At 42.0% G+C, this 15,855-nt stretch overlaps 1 protein-coding gene across 3 annotated transcripts in view; it reads left to right on the plus strand.

Annotated features, from left to right (window-relative positions):
- Positions 1 to 2,294: 2,294 nt before the first annotated feature.
- peak1 (pseudopodium-enriched atypical kinase 1) overlaps positions 2,295 to 15,855 on the plus strand; it is a 247,577-nt gene continuing 234,016 nt past the window's right edge. For 2 of the 3 annotated variants that reach the window (XM_024379109.2, XM_024379110.2), the window contains exons 1-2: positions 2,295 to 2,476; positions 2,626 to 2,709. The gene's annotated coding sequence lies outside the window, so the exon portion shown is untranslated. The remainder of the gene's footprint in view (positions 2,477 to 2,625; positions 2,710 to 15,855) is intronic. The other variant, XM_024379111.2, reaches the window with a different exon arrangement.

Raw genomic sequence — 15,855 nt, forward strand, 5'->3', positions numbered from 1 at the left:
TGGTCTGCCTACCCATGTGAGAGACGCAGACTCGGTGTCAACCTTTAAGTCTTTACTGAAGACTCATCTCTTCAGTGGGTCATATGATTGAGTGTAGTCTGGCCCAGAAGTGTGAAGTTGAACAGAAAGGCTCTGGAGCAACGAACCACCCTTGCTGTCTCTGCCTGGCCGGTTCCCCTCTATCCACTGGGATTCTCTGCCTCTAACCCTATTACAGGGGCTGAGTCAATGGCTTACTGGTGCTCTTTCATGCCGTCCCTAGGAGGGGTGCGTCACTTGAGTGGGTTGAGTCACTGACGTGATCTTCCTGTCTGGGTTACTATGCCTTGTCTCAAGATGGTAAGTTGGTGGTTGAAGATATCCCTCTAATGGTGTGGGGGCTGTGTTTTGGCAAAGTGGGTGGGGTTATATCCTTCCTGTTTGGCCCTGTCCGGGGGTATCATCAGATGGGGCCACAGTGTCTCCTGACCCCTCCTGTCTCAGCCTCCAGCATTTATGCTGCATTGGTTTATGTGTCAGGGGGCAAGGGTCAGTCTGTTATATCTGGAGTACTTCTCCTGTCTTATCCGGTGTCCTGTGTGAATTTAAGTATGCTCTCTCTAATTCTCTCTTTCTTCCTCTCTCTCGGAGGACCTGAACCCTAGGACCATGCCTCAGGACTACCTGACATGATGACTCCTTGCTGTCCCCAGTCCACCTGGCTGTGCTGCTGCTCCAGTTTCAACTGTTCTGCCTGTGATTATTATTATTTGACCATGCTGGTCATTTATGAACATTTGAACATCTTGGCCATGTTCTGTTATAATCTCCACCCGGCACAGCCAGAAGAGGACTGGCCACCCCTCATAGCCTGGTTCCTCTCTAGGTTTCTTCCTAGGTTTTGGCCTTTCTAGGGAGTTTGTCCTAGCCACCGTGCTTCTACACCTGCATTGCTTGCTGTTTGGGGTTTTAGGCTTGGTTTCTGTACAGCACTTTGAGATATCAGCTGATGTAAGAAGGGCTATATAAATACATTTGATTTGATTTTAGCCTGTGGAATGGGTCTAGTAAAAGGCCAGCAAAACTCTGTATTATTCAGTGCACCTTGAAAGTATACCACATATACATTCTACAGACCCTACTGAGTACTCCCAACCCCACTTTTACATCAGCACAAATAATTGTGTTTTCGTTATGTCAATATGTATTTCATATACAGTGATTTGCGTTGTGGCATATGGAATGGTTGTAGTTGGCCTGAAGACCCGACTTTGAACTGCATATAATTCCACGTCTGGGAGAAATGCGCATGTGGATCAGGAACGTTTCCTCTCACGACCTCGACATGCCAGAATGCTGAATAAAATTATACTTTACCGGTTGTCTGTGTGGGTGGTCCTTTTGCGGGTAGGAACGTAAGACAAAATATCCACAGAGTAGTGTTATCAACCCGACCTTCAGTATGCTGGTCTGTATATTGTTTGTATTTCCGGTTTTATGTTTAAAAACTGAAGCAATTTGCACATGACGAACACTTGGTCAATATAATGGAGCTTAACCGAACGACAAACATTTCCAGCTGATTGCGAGGAAACATGCTTTTGTCAACTACATGTGGTTACGTTTGGCTATTGTTTCCATATTGTCCATCATGTGCAATGCATCAGTATGTTGAAAATACAAGTGACAGACCGGCGCCGCAAAAAAAACAGTAAGCAACGCTTTCCTGTGTATAACGTTACCATATCTCCACATCCTACCACCAAAAGGACCAATAAGATGTTCAAACGGTAAAATAAGTGTACATGTCATTTTATTCAACATTCCGCCTTATTGGGTCTTTTTTCCAGCGATTTCTTTCAGAATGATATTCATGAGTAACCATGGAAACAGTCCGATAAAAAAAAAATGGAAGGTGTAGTAAAAGGCCAGCAACACTGTATTATTCAGCGACCCATGAAATGATACCATTTACAGATTCTACAGACCCTACTGAGTACTCCCAATCCAACTCTTACATCTGCACGAAGAATAGTTTTTTCAGTATCAGCCCAATATTGTCAACATACCAGTCTGAACATTGTATTTTTTAATAGTGGTCTTAAAAATAATGCTTTTAAAACATATGTAAAGTCTTTTTACCATTAATGTCTTATTGCATTTTCTTATAAGCACAAAACAATCGAAATAGATACAAATGTTCTCTTTTGAATGAGTTTTCCAACATACAATGTTTTTGAAACTGGGGCTTTTATTTTGAAGGTTTCCTCATTACCGTATCCGAGTGACGTCATATTTAGTGCCGCTAACAGAATCGTAGCAGGCAGAGGGAGTGAAAGATTAGTCTACGCAGAAGCATTGACAGAACTGTTCAAAAACCGAAGGGTGATTTAAAAAAAAAAAAGTTTTTTTTGTCCCCGCACTCGACAGCAACATACGAGCGGATTATGATTGTCAAGAACTTGAAGAAGCGTGAGAGAAGATAAAGGACCTAACGGTATAAATTTGAAGTGTTTTCCGAATAGTAACGGCCAAAAGTCTCGTATCTGCTTTAAAGTTCCTGTGTTGGCAGGGACGAAAATATATGCAATGTCTTTTTGGGACAGGATTTTCTGACATTTATCATAAAACATATTTTATTTACAGTTGATCCTTGGATAAAGGCATATCACCTAGTAGTCGCCTACCTAACTACCAACGGGAAAAGTTGACTCGTCCGTGCTACTGCAGGTAATTAAGTGGTAAAACATTACCTGCTCATTCATTGCGTAGTTACTGTAACGTTGGCACAGTTGGGTCACTATGGGACTCAATAGAGCATTTACAAAAATGATGCACTTCAATTATTATAAGTAGTGGATCAATGTAGCAGTTGTCAAAACATGTTTTGTTGACAACTTTGTTTAAATGGCTGTTTGGGGCTCGTCTGGACTGTTGCCCATGACTTATGCACAATGAGTCACACATTTGTCGTTAGCAACAAGTGTAGACTAATGGCGCCTTTAAAACAACTGGGAATTTAAATCACGACGTCAGTGATCTTCAAGTCGGATTGGAATTCTGAGTTGGATTACCGTTCAAATCGATTTTTGCTAGTCTGAACTAGTTTTGTCACCTGAGTTCCTAGTTGTATGGACGCTGGGAAGTCGGAGATTTCCGAGTTCCCAGTTGTGTTGAACGCGGCATAACAGTGAAACGCTTACTTACGGCCCTTCCCAAGAACGCAGAGAGAAAGAAAATTGAGAAATAATATCAAAGTAAAAACATGTAATAAATACACAATGAGTAACGATTACATGCTCTATACACTTAGTACCAGTGGCGAGTCTGCGCAGGGGTACGAGGTTATTGAGGTAGATATGTACATATAACTGTAGCGCCTTGTGGTCGGTCTGATGCCAAGCAGTTGCCATACCAAGCGGTGATGCAGCCAGTCAAGATGGCCATTATGGTGCAGCAGTAGAACTTTGTGGATCTGATGGTCCATGCCAAATATTTTCAGCCTCCTCAGGGGGAAGAGGTGTTGTTGTGCACTCTTCACCACTGAATTGGTGTTTGTGGACCATGATAAATCCTTAGTGATGTGGACACAGAGGAACATGAAGCTTTCGACCCGCTACACTTACAGCCCCGTCGATGTGAATGGGGGCATGCTCTGCCCTCCGTTTTCTGTAGTTCACAATCAGCTTCTTTGTCTTGCTGACGTTGAGGGAGAGCCAGGTCTCTGACCTACTCACTATGGGCTGTCTCATTGTCGTTGCTGATCAGGCCTGCCACCATTGTGTCGTCTGCAAACTTTATGATGGTCTTGGAGTCGTGTTTGGCCACGCAGTCGTGGGTGAACAAGGAGTGCAGGAGGGGACTAAGCACAGACCCCTGAGGGGCCCCCGTGTTGATGGTCAGATTGGTGGATGTGTTGCTGCCTTCCCTTACCACCAGGGGGCGGCCCGTCAGGAAGTCCAGGAACCAGTTGCAGAGGGAGATGTTTAGTCCCGGGGTCCTTAGCTTAGTGATGAGCTTGGAAGGCATTATGGTGTTGAACGCTAAGCTGTAGTCAATGAACAGCATTCTCACATAGGTGTTCCTCTTGTCCAGGTGGGAGAGGGCAGTGTGGAGTGCAATAGAGATTGTGTCATCTGTGGATCTGTTGGGGCATTATGTGAATTGGAATGGGTCCATGGTGATGGTGTTGATGTGAGCCACACCTTTCAAAGCATTTCATGGCTACAAATGTGAGTGCTACAGGATGATAGTCATTTAGATGGGTTTAAGCTGTATTGGAGTACTGAGAACTAAATACCCTACCAAAATTAAGTTACTTTTTCTGTTAGTGAGGGGGATCGTCTTCTGATCCAGAGATGGTGTAAGTGACTTGTGTCAAATTCCCTCCCTTGTCTGATGGATGATTATATTTGTCTGTTTTTGTTTACACAAGTGACTCAGCACGGTTATGATTGCCATTCATGAGTTGATACTGTCCACAATAGCAGGCAGTTAACTTTGTTACTTCCTCAATTGTTACAGTGAATGCTAGGAGGTACAGTGAGATGGGAAATTTCAAATTAAGGTTGATGTTACCAGTCCACCAGTATGTGTCAAAAATCCTTTCTGCCCTTGCCTTTGACAACTTGGATTGATTCCCAGCTTGGGAAAACATACAACACCTAATATCCTTTAGTGTCAACAATATACTTTGTTTTACTTTAATTTTTTAAATTTCTCCTTTATTTAACCAGGTAGGCTCTTCTGAGAACAACGTTCTCATTTGCAACTGCGACCTGGCCAAGATAAAGCATAGCAATTCGACACATTCAACAACACAGACGTACACATGGAATAAACAAAACAGAGTCAATAATAGAGTAATCAAAGGAAAACAAAAAGTCAATATGCAGTGTGTGCAAATGAGGTAAGATAAGGGAGTTTAGGCAATAAATAGGCCATGGTGGCAAAGTAATTACAATATAGCAATTAAACACTGGAATGGTAGATGTGCAGAAGATGAATGTGCAAGTAGAGATACTGGGGTACAAAGGAGCAAGATAAATAAATACTGTATGGGGATGAGGTAGATAGATGGGCTGTTTACAGATGGGCTATGTACAGGTGCAATGATCTGTGAGCTGCTCTGACAGCTGGTGCTTAAAGCTAGTGAGGGAGATATGAGTCTCCAGCTTCAGAGATTTTTGCAGTTCATTCCAGTCATTGGCAATAGAGAACTGGAAGGAAAGACGACCAAAGGAGGAATTGGCTTTGGGAGTGACAATTGAGATATACCTGCTGGAGCATGTGATACGAGTGGGTGCTTCTATGGTGATCAGTGAGCTGAGATGAGGCGGGGCTTTACCTAGCAGAGACTTGTAGATAACCTGTAGCCAGTGGGTTTGGCAACGAGTATGAAGCGAGGGACAACCAACGAGAGCGTACAGGTCGCAATGGTGGGTAGTGTTTGGGGTTTTGGTGACAAAACGGATGGCACTGTGATAGACTGCATCCAGTTTGTTGAGTAGAGTGTTGTAGGCTATTTTATAGATGACATCACTGAAGTCGAGGATCGGTAGGGTGGTCAGTTTTACGAGGGTATGTCTGGCAGCATGAGTGAGGGATACTTTGTTGCGATATAGGAAGCCAATTCTAGATTTAATTTTGGATTGGAGATGCTTAATGAAATTCTGGAAGGAGTGTTTACAGTCTAACCAGACACCTAGGTATTTATAGTTGTCCACGTATTCTAAGTCAGAGCCGTCCAGAGTAGTGATGCTGGACGGGCGAGCAGGTGCGAGCAGTGATCGGTAGCATACATTTAGTTTTACTTGCATTTAAGAGCAGTTGGAGGCCATGGATGGAGAGTTGTATGGCATTGAAGCTTGTCTGGAGGTTAGTTAACACAGTGTCCAAAGAGGGGCCAGAAGTATACTGAATGGTGTCATCTGCATAGAGGTGTACCAGAGAATCACCAGCAGCAAGAGCAACATCATTGATGTATACAGAGACGAGAGTCGGCCCAAGAATTGAACCCTGTGACACCCCATAGAGACTGCCAGAGGTCCGGACAACAGGCCCTCCGATTTGACACACTGAACTATATCAGAGAAGTGGTTGGTAAACCAGGCAAGGCAATCCTTTGAGAAACCAAGGCTGTCGAGTCTGCCAATAAGAATGTGGTGAATGACAGAGTCGAAAGACTTGGCCAGGTCGATGAATACAGCTGCACAGTATTGTCTCTTATTGATGGCGGTTATGATGTCGTTTAGGACCTTGAGCGTGGCTGAGGTGCACCCACGACCAGCTCTGAAACCAGATTGCATAGCGGAGAAGGTACATTGTTGTACGTTGTTCCATGACAAGCCAGGTCAAAACTGACCAGTCCATTCATGATATTTTTAGTCAAAATTCACAAGCCTCACTGACCGTCCTTGACTAAATAGGTCACAGATTTTAATTTTTAGAAAGTTGAATTGCTTGGAATACTTCTCAGATGTCACCTTGGACATGGGCATTCTGTTTGCTCTTTCCCTTTCACTTTTCATATCATAAACATTTTATATGGTAGTTGGTTGATAGTTGATTTACACCTACACTGTTCCCCAGAGGTATCTAAAATCTCTGTTGAACTGCATTTTTTTTTCTCAAAGCAATCAAATTCAGCATAGCATTAGTGATGGGAGATAAAATCTATACAATTACAAATTGGGATATCTTTTTTAATTATTATTATTTTTTTACAATATATCATAATGACAATATCGCAATATTATTTTGCGCTAGTTGGCTGTACCTGCACAAACTCCAGTATTTTTCCTTCATAGCTTGTTCTTGATCTTATTTTAAAATAGGGAGCCAATTTAGTTTTCAGCACTTTTATTTCCATGACTGATCATAACTCGTTTTCCCATGGTTCTCTCTTGTCCCTCTGCAGCAGGTGAGAAATATGTTTGGACCATGGAATAGCAATAAAATCACAGTATTGAATCACAATACATAGAATTGTGTAAATCGGAATACATATCGTATCGGCACGTAAGTACTGCGATAATATTGTATCTTGAGGTCCCCGGCAATTCCCAGCACTGCATAGCATGTGTGTGGTAGTTTGCCAGAGAGATGACTCAGAACTTGACCTGACCTGAGAATCTTTATTTGGTCGTGTTTCAGAGAGACACTCACCTCTTATTCATTTTGGGGAGGATTGGGAGAGGGGCGGGCGGGGGCAGCCAAGCACAAGCATACTTGTAAAGGAAATGTCATGTGACACCCTGGCCTTTGAACACTTCCCTTTCCCTCAGCCGGCCGGAAGAGCTAGCAGGGGAACAGGTGTGACCCAGCTTTAGCCTGCCTGGGAAACACCACACAACATATCCTACTGCAGCAGACTTACAGGAAACTGAAGGAGCCAATTGCAGACAGTAGATGTTGTTCTTTATCTTGAATTTAAACTTAGTTTCTTGGTTTGTCAAACCAGTTGGCTGTTTACTAAACTGAGTTTTATTCAGTTAATCCATTGTCTGAACTCTAACATTGTGGCATGATTAGAGTAGATAGTTTAATTGTCTCACGTACAGGGTTACAGATGTACAGTGAGCCCCAAAAGTATTGGGACAACAGTGACACATTTAGTAGTTTTGGCTCTTATAAAATGACTAAGGTTAAAGGTCAGACTGTCAGCTTTTAATTTGAGGTTATTTTCATCCATATCTGGTCAACTGTTTATAAATTACAGCACCTTTTGTACAAAGCCCTCCTATTCTACGGGGGACAAATATCATATTCCCCCCCAAATTGCTAATCTCCTGTTAGTGTCATAGTGAGAAGTTAGCATGTCTTGGGGTATGATATTTGTGCGTCTGTAATAGAGGTCGACCGATTCTGATTTTTCAATACCGATTATTGGAGGACCAAAAAAGCTGATACTGATTAATCGGCCATTTTTTTTATTTCTAATAATGACAATTACAACAATACTGAATTAACACTTATTTTAACTTAATATAAAACATAAATAAAATCAATTTAGCCTCAAATAAATAAAGAAACATGTTCAATTTGGTTTAAATAATGCAAAAACAAAGTGTTGGAGAAGAAAGTAATATGTGCCATGTAAAAAAGCTAACGTTTAAGTTCCTTGCTCAGAGGAACACATAAACACACACCAGGAACACATAGACAACAGCCACACTCAAAGCATCGTTACCCATCGCTCCACAAAAGCCGCGGCCCTTGCAGCGCAAGGGGAATAACTACTCCAAATCTAAAAGCGAGTGACGTTTGAAACAGTATTAGCGCACACCCAGCTAACTAGCTAGTCATTTCACATTGGTTACACCAGCCATTAGGCTGATAGGCTTGAAGTCATAAACAGCGCTCTGCTTGCGAAGAGCTGCTGGCAAAACGCACAAAAGTGCTGTTTGAATGAATGATTATGGGCCTGCTGCTGCTCAGTCAGACTCCTCTATCAAATCAGACTTAATTATAACATAATAACACACAGAAATACGAGCCTTTGGCCATTAATATGATCGAATCCGGAAACTATCATTTTGAAAACAAAACGTTTATTATTTCAGTGAAATACGGAACCGTTCGGTATTTTATCTAACGGGTGGCATCCCTAAGTCTAAATATTCTTGTTACATTGCACAACCTTCAATGTATGTCATAATTACGTAAAATTCTGGCAAATTAGTTCGCAATGAGCCAGGCAGCCCAAACTGTTGCATATACCCTGACTTACACAATTTCACCTGGTTAATATTGCCTGCTAAACTGGATCAGTAGTTATAACTAGTGATTATGATTGATTGTTTTTATAAGATAAGTTTAATGCTAGCTAGCAATTTACCTTGGCCTCTACTACATTCACGTAACAGGCAGGCTACTCGTGGAGTGCAATGGTTAGAGCGTTGGACTAGTTAACTATGCGGTTGCAAGATTGGAACCCCTGATCTGACAAGATGAAAATCTGTCGCTCTGCCCCTGAACAAGGCAGTTAACCCACAGTTCCTAGGCAGTCATTGAAAATAAGAATGTGTTCTTAACTGACTTGCCTAGTTAAATAAAAGGTATATAAAAATAAACATTTTAAAAATAAAAAAAAAGAATCGGTAATCGGCGCCCAGAAATACCGATTTCCGATTGTCACGAAAACTTGAAATCGGCCCTAATTAATCACCCATTCCGATTAATCGGTCGACCTCTAGTCTGTACCGTTCTTACTCATCATTATTCACAATTCATTCAGGACTATCCGTAATCATGGCAGCATCCACATGAGTGTAACAGTGTTTAGAAACATTATATTCTGATTTACAATAAAAGTGACTCCAAATTGATGCAGCATTATTTACCATTGATTTCTATTGGGCACAACATAATGTGAAACACAACCAAAACAAACAAAAAATGCATCCAACAAGTTTGTAGAGTCACAAGCTTGATGTAATCATTGCGTGCTAGGAATATGGAACCAAATGCAATACTTTTGACTTCTTTAATAGCCACAAGTGAATTTGTCACTAAAAACTGCTGTCATTTCTAAATGGTTCACCCGATATGGATGAAAATACCATCCAATTAAAACTGACAGTCTGCACTTTAACCCCAGTCATTGCATCATTTCAAATCCAAAACAACACAAAATGTCACTGTCTCAATACTTTTGGAGCTCACTGTAATTACAGAGTATAGTGAAATTCTTGTGCTCCAACATTACAGGACACATGGAAATAAGACCTGTGGAGCAGGGGGGGATTGGAGTAGGTAGCTGACTAGTGGTGGCTATTCATCATGCTAAATGTTCACTGGGGTGGAGGCAGGGTGAAATGTCAGTTGGTGGGGGGTTAGGAGGGGACAAGGGGAGTAGGTAGCTGACTAGTGGTGGCTATTCATCATGCTAAATGTCCATTGAGGTGGAGGCAGGGTGAAATGTCAGTTGGTGGGGGGTTAGGAGGGGACAAGGGGAGTAGGTAGCTGACTAGTGGTGGCTATTCAGCAGCCTGATGATCTGGGGGGTTGGAAGCTATTTGCCAAGAACTGCAAAGCTGCTGTGTTTTTCACGCTCAAGAATGGTCCACCACCCAAAGGACATCCAGCCAATTTGACACAACTATGGGAAGCATTGGAGTCAACATTGGCCAGCATCCCTGTGGAACACTTTCGACACCTTATAGAGTCCATGCCCACAATTGAGGCTGTTCTGAGGGCAAAAGTGGGCTCATCTCAATATTAGGAAGGTGTTCCTAATGTTTTGGACATTCTGTGTTTGTTTGATCTAGCTAGGGGTGTGCAAACCCAGATGATGCTGGGCCAATTGTGCACCGCATGGAAATGTAGTCTTTATTTACCCTACAGAGTGTGGGTTTTCGTAGGCTATTTTTCACATTTTGATCATACGTTGCTAACTTCAGTAAGGCCGCAAGGTAATAATGAATTTATCCACAAACCATAAATGATCTGCTATTAGTAAAAAAAACTTGAGGTTCTTTGAAATGAATTCCTTTGGTGTACTGCACGGCCATTTGAGCCGCGACTTGCATTACTGAAACAGGTGCGTCTTTCTTGTCATTGTTCACCGTTTACTCCAGTTTCAACGGTGTTATTCCCTTTTCAATGTTGAGACATACAATTTAAAGCATTAGAAAGCTAACATTATTCAATTTTTAACCACAAGATGCCCATATTTGGCACGTTTTCTTTTACTTAAACTTGGTGAGTAAGCTTTTGTTGAACATGAAACAAAGTATGCCCCTAGACTGATGAATTTGGGGTCTCCCGAGGGGCGCCGCGTTCTAAGGCACTGCATCTCGGTGCTAGAGGCGATGCTACAGACACCCTGGTTCGATTCCAGGCTGTATCACAAGCAGCCGTGAATAGGAGTCCCATAGGGCGGTGCACAATTGGCCCAGCGTCATCTGGGTTTGACCGGTATAGGTAGTCATTGTAAATAAGAATTTGTTCTTAACTGACTTGCCTAGTTAAGTAAAGGTTCAAATAAAAATAATAATGAATGCACTAAGTAAGTCGCTCTGGATAAGAGGGTCTGGTAAATGACACTTTTAAAATGTAAGGAATGTTATTTGCCTTCATTAAAACAATGTTTTTGTTGCATATTTCAGTCCGGAACCTGCCTAGGTTTACGGGGAGTAAATGGCACACTATAGCAGTTTACAAAAAGCCTAAAATAGATGAGACTCCTATTATTCCAGAACTGCATCTTACATCTTATGGTTGGAAAACTTTTCCCTACTTTTATCAACCAGTCTATTTTGAATTTGGGATAAAGCTGCCATCATTTGGCAAGCAATGCAGCTTTTCTACAATTTGTGTTTTTTTTATAGCTTTTCTACAATTTCAGCCAATCAAAACACCTAAAAATAACCCATGGTATCAAGAACAAGATGAAACGAGCCACTTATGATTCTCCAAATGGCAGTTTCTGGTCATTCTTGCTAGCAATCTGGCCATCCAGAATCACAACACACTGACTTCTGCTCCATTAAAGTGCGCACATCGTTTTCTATCTATATGTGTGGTCTCATTTGAAATGGGTGGAGATTCAAGTGGCAATTCTTTCCAAAAAAATTAAGTTCAATATGATTAGAGTATAGTTAACTACAGTGGCTGTAAAATATACTGAACAAAAATATAAAAATATAAATGCAACACTTTCAACAATGTTATATTTTTCATATAAGGAAATCAGTCAATTGAAATAAATTCATTAGGCCTCAATCTATGGATTTCAGATGACTGGGTATGGGTGCAGCCATTGATGTAGAGGTCCTGGGCTCAGACAATCCCACTGGTGAAGTAGCCAGATGTGGATGTCCTGGGCTGGCATGGTTACACGTGGTCTGCGGTTTTGAGGCCGGTTTGATGTACTGACATTCTCTAAAACAAAGTTGGAGGTGGCTTATGGTAGAGGAATGAACATTACATTCTCTGGCAACAGCTCTGGTGGACATTCCTACAGTCAGCATGCCAATTGCACTCTCCCTCAACTTGAGACATCTGTGGTATTGTGTTGTGTGACAACTGCACATTTAGTGGCCTTTTATTGTCCCCAGCACAAAGTGCACCTTTGTAATGGTGCGTTTAATAAGCTTCTTGATAGGACACCTGTCAGGTGAATGGATTATCTTGGCAAAGGAGAAATGCTCACTAACAGGGATGTAAACACATATGTGCACAATTTGAGAGAAATACGCTTTTTGTGTATATGGAACATTTCTGGGATCTTTTATTTCAGCTCATTAAACATGGGACCAACACTTTACATGTTGCATTTTATATTTCTACAATTTCAAATTGTTAAATTATAATTTTTTTGCTTTATCAAATTTTATTGCTCACATACACATGGTTAGTAGATGTTAATGCGAGTGTAGCGAAATGCTTGTACTTCTAGTTCCGACAGTGCAGAAATATTTAACAATTTCCCAACAACTGCCTAATTCACACACATCTAAATTGGAATATGTACATGTAATATATGTACAATATATGGATGAACGATGGCTGAGTGGCATTGGCAAGGTGCAATAAATGATAAAAAATACACTATATACATATATGAGTAACATAAGGTATGTAAACATTATTGAAGTGCGTTATTTAAAGTGGCATTGTTTTAAAGTGACTAGTGATCCATTTATTAAAGTAGCAAGTCATTGGTTCTCAATCTAGACAGCAGCCTCTGAGTAAGTGATTGCTGTTGTAGCAGTCTGATGGCCTTCAGTCTCTCGGTCCCAGCTTTGATGCATCTGTACTGACCTCGCCTTCTGGATTGTAGCGGTGTGAACAGGCAGTGGCTTAGGTGGTTGTTGTCCTTTGATCTTTTTGGCCTTCCTGTGACATCGGTTGCTGTAGCTGTCATGGAGGGCAGGTAGTTTGTCCCCGGTGTTGCGTTGTGCAGACCTCACTACCCTCTGGAGAGCCTTACGGTTGAGGGCGGTGCAGTTGCCATACCAGGTGGTGATACAGCCCGCCAGGATGCTCTAGATTGTGCATCTAAAAGTTTGTCAGGGTTTTGGGTGACGAGACACATTTTCTTCAGCCTTCTGAGGTTGAAGAGGTGCTGTTGCACCTTCTTCACCACACTCTCTGTGTGGGTGGACCATTTCAGTTTGTCTGTGATGTGTACACTGAGGAACTTAACTTACCACCTTCTCCACTGCTGTTCCTTCCTTGTGGATTGGGGGGTGCTCCCTCTGCTGTTTCCTGAAGTCCACGATAATCTCCTTTGTTTTGTTGAGGTTGAGTGAGAGGTTGTTTTCCTGACACCACACTCCGAGTGCCTTTCTCACCTCCTCCTGAGTCTAGATGGCGCCGACCGAGATGGTCGCCCCGCTTCGAGTCCATAGGAAACTATGCCGTTTTTAGTTTTTTTTAATGTATTTCGTAAATTGTTACCCCAGGAAATCTTAAGTCTTATTACAAACAGCCGGGAAGAACTATTGGATATAAGAGCGATGTCAACTTACCAACGTTACGACCAGGAATACAACTTTCCAGAAGCGGATCCTCTGTTTGGACCACCACCTAGGACAATGGATCTAATCCCAGAAGCTGACCCAAAACAACGGTGCCGCAGATGGAGCGGCCTCCACGTAAGGCTAAGTAGACGTGCACATTGCCCACCGCTCCTGAGTATACTACTCACCAATGTCCAGTCTCTTGACAACAAGGTAGATAATTCAAGCAAGGGTTGCCTTCCAGAGACATCAGAGATTGTAACATTCTCTGTTTCACGGAAAAATGGCACAAGATAAATAAAGGACAAAACGCACATCATAACAAGAGAGACAACACTACATAAGTAGAGACATAACACAACATAACAGTAAAACATTACAACACAGCATGGTAGCAACAGCGAACTGAAAAGAGTGACCCAGGGATGTGTGTGCTTTGGGGACCTTTTAACAACATGTGACAGACAGAACGGGTGTTGTATGTGGAGAATGAGGGCTGCAGTAGATATCTCAGATGTGGGGGAGTGAGGCCTAAGAAGGTTTTATAAATAAGCATCAACCAGTGGGTCTTGTGACGGGTATACAGAGATGACCAGTTTACAGAGTATTATAGAGTGCAGTGATGTGTCCTATAAGGAGCATTGGTGGAAAATCTGATGGCCGAATGGTAAAGAACGTCTAGCCGCTCGAGAGCACCCTTACCTGCCGATCTATAAATTATGTCTCTGAAATCTAGCATGGGTAGGATGGTCATCTGAATCAGGGTTAGTTTGGCAGCTGGGGTGAAAGAGGAGCGTTTATGATAGAGGGAACCAAGTTTAGATTTAACTTTAGCCTGCAGCTTTGATATGTGCTGGGAAAAGGACTCACACGTACTTGTATGAGGTGACTACCTCAAGCTCTGAACCCTCAGTGGCAGTAAGAACACCTGTGGGAAGAGGGGCATTCTTCTTACCAAACCACATGACCTTTTGTTTTGGAGCTGTTCAGGACAAGGTTCAGGGTGAGAGTGCCCAAGCTTTCTAAGAAAGCTTTGTTGTAGAGCATTTAACACAAAATCCAGGGAGGGGCCAGCTCTGTATAAGACTGTATCATCTACATATAAATGGATAAGAAAGCTTCCTACTGCCTGATCTATGTTGTTGATGTAAATTTGAGAAGAGCGTGGGCCTAGGATTGAGCCTTGGGGTACTCCCTTGGTGACAGGCAGGAGATGAGCTTCAAAGTTAGAATTCGTATAGACCTAACTGTATAAAAAATCTTTCTCTTTCTGGTGCTGCTTACATTATGTTTGGTGCGTAACATTTTTAAAGTTGGGAGCTGTGTGGGTATTTTTGGTCGAGAAAGTGGTTTTTGTTTATAAGGGGGAGACGGACAGTGTGGGAGGGATGGAGAGTGTTTGTCTGTGTTAACTGAAGAGAAGGCTTCATGCAGTGTTTTCCCTTTATTGCCACAATGACATGCAGATCAGTATGCATGTACTGTATATTCCTTCCTCACATTCCTCAAGCCAAATCACAGGTAGGCCTTTGCAAATATATGCAAATTATCCGCTCTATTATATTATACAGTGTGAAGTTAAATCCAAGATGTTTTTTAAAGTGAGTAAACATGTGAATATCAGTGATTGGCATTTTGTGTAGCAAATGCGCATAACTCTTTTATAAATGGTAACAAGTGTCCAGGGGATGGGTCGAACAGGACGTTAGGCCTCTGAATTTTCCCCCCTGTGGTGTCTCGATACTACTCGGCATTGTGCTACTTGGCCTGGTAGCGTGACAACACTAATCACTGATGCATTTGTTCATGTCTTATAATGAACTCTGGAAAATACATTTTATAACAAATTCAATACATTTATTTGATATCCTATTGAGTTCAATAAATGTTTTTGTATTGTTGAATTCTGTTTTAATGTCTGGATGCTTATTTTTCAGAAATGTTGTGCACAAAGTTGTTTACATTCCTTTTAGTGAGCATTACTCCTTTGCCAAGATAATCAATCCACCTGACAGGTGTGGCATATCCAGAAGCTGATTAAACAGCATGATCATTACACAGGTGCACCTTGTGCTGGGGACAATAAAAGGCCAGTCTAAAATGTCCATTTTTGTCACACAACACAATGCCACAGATGTCTAAAGTTTTGAGGGAGTGTACAATTAGTCATGCTGACTGCAACAATGTCCACCAGAGCTGTTTCCAGGGAATGTAATGTTCATTCCTCTACCACAACATCGTTTTAGAGAATTTGGCAGTACGTCCAACCGGCCACATAACCGCAGACCACGTGTAACCACGCCAGCCCAGGATATCCACATCCGACTACTTCACCTGCAGGATTGTTTGAGACCAGCCACCCAGACAGGCGATGGAAATTATGAGTGATTCTGTCTGTAATAAAGCC

The sequence above is a fragment of the Oncorhynchus tshawytscha genome, linkage group LG19 (genome assembly GCF_018296145.1).
Source record: "Oncorhynchus tshawytscha isolate Ot180627B linkage group LG19, Otsh_v2.0, whole genome shotgun sequence".
NCBI lineage: Eukaryota > Metazoa > Chordata > Actinopteri > Salmoniformes > Salmonidae > Oncorhynchus > Oncorhynchus tshawytscha.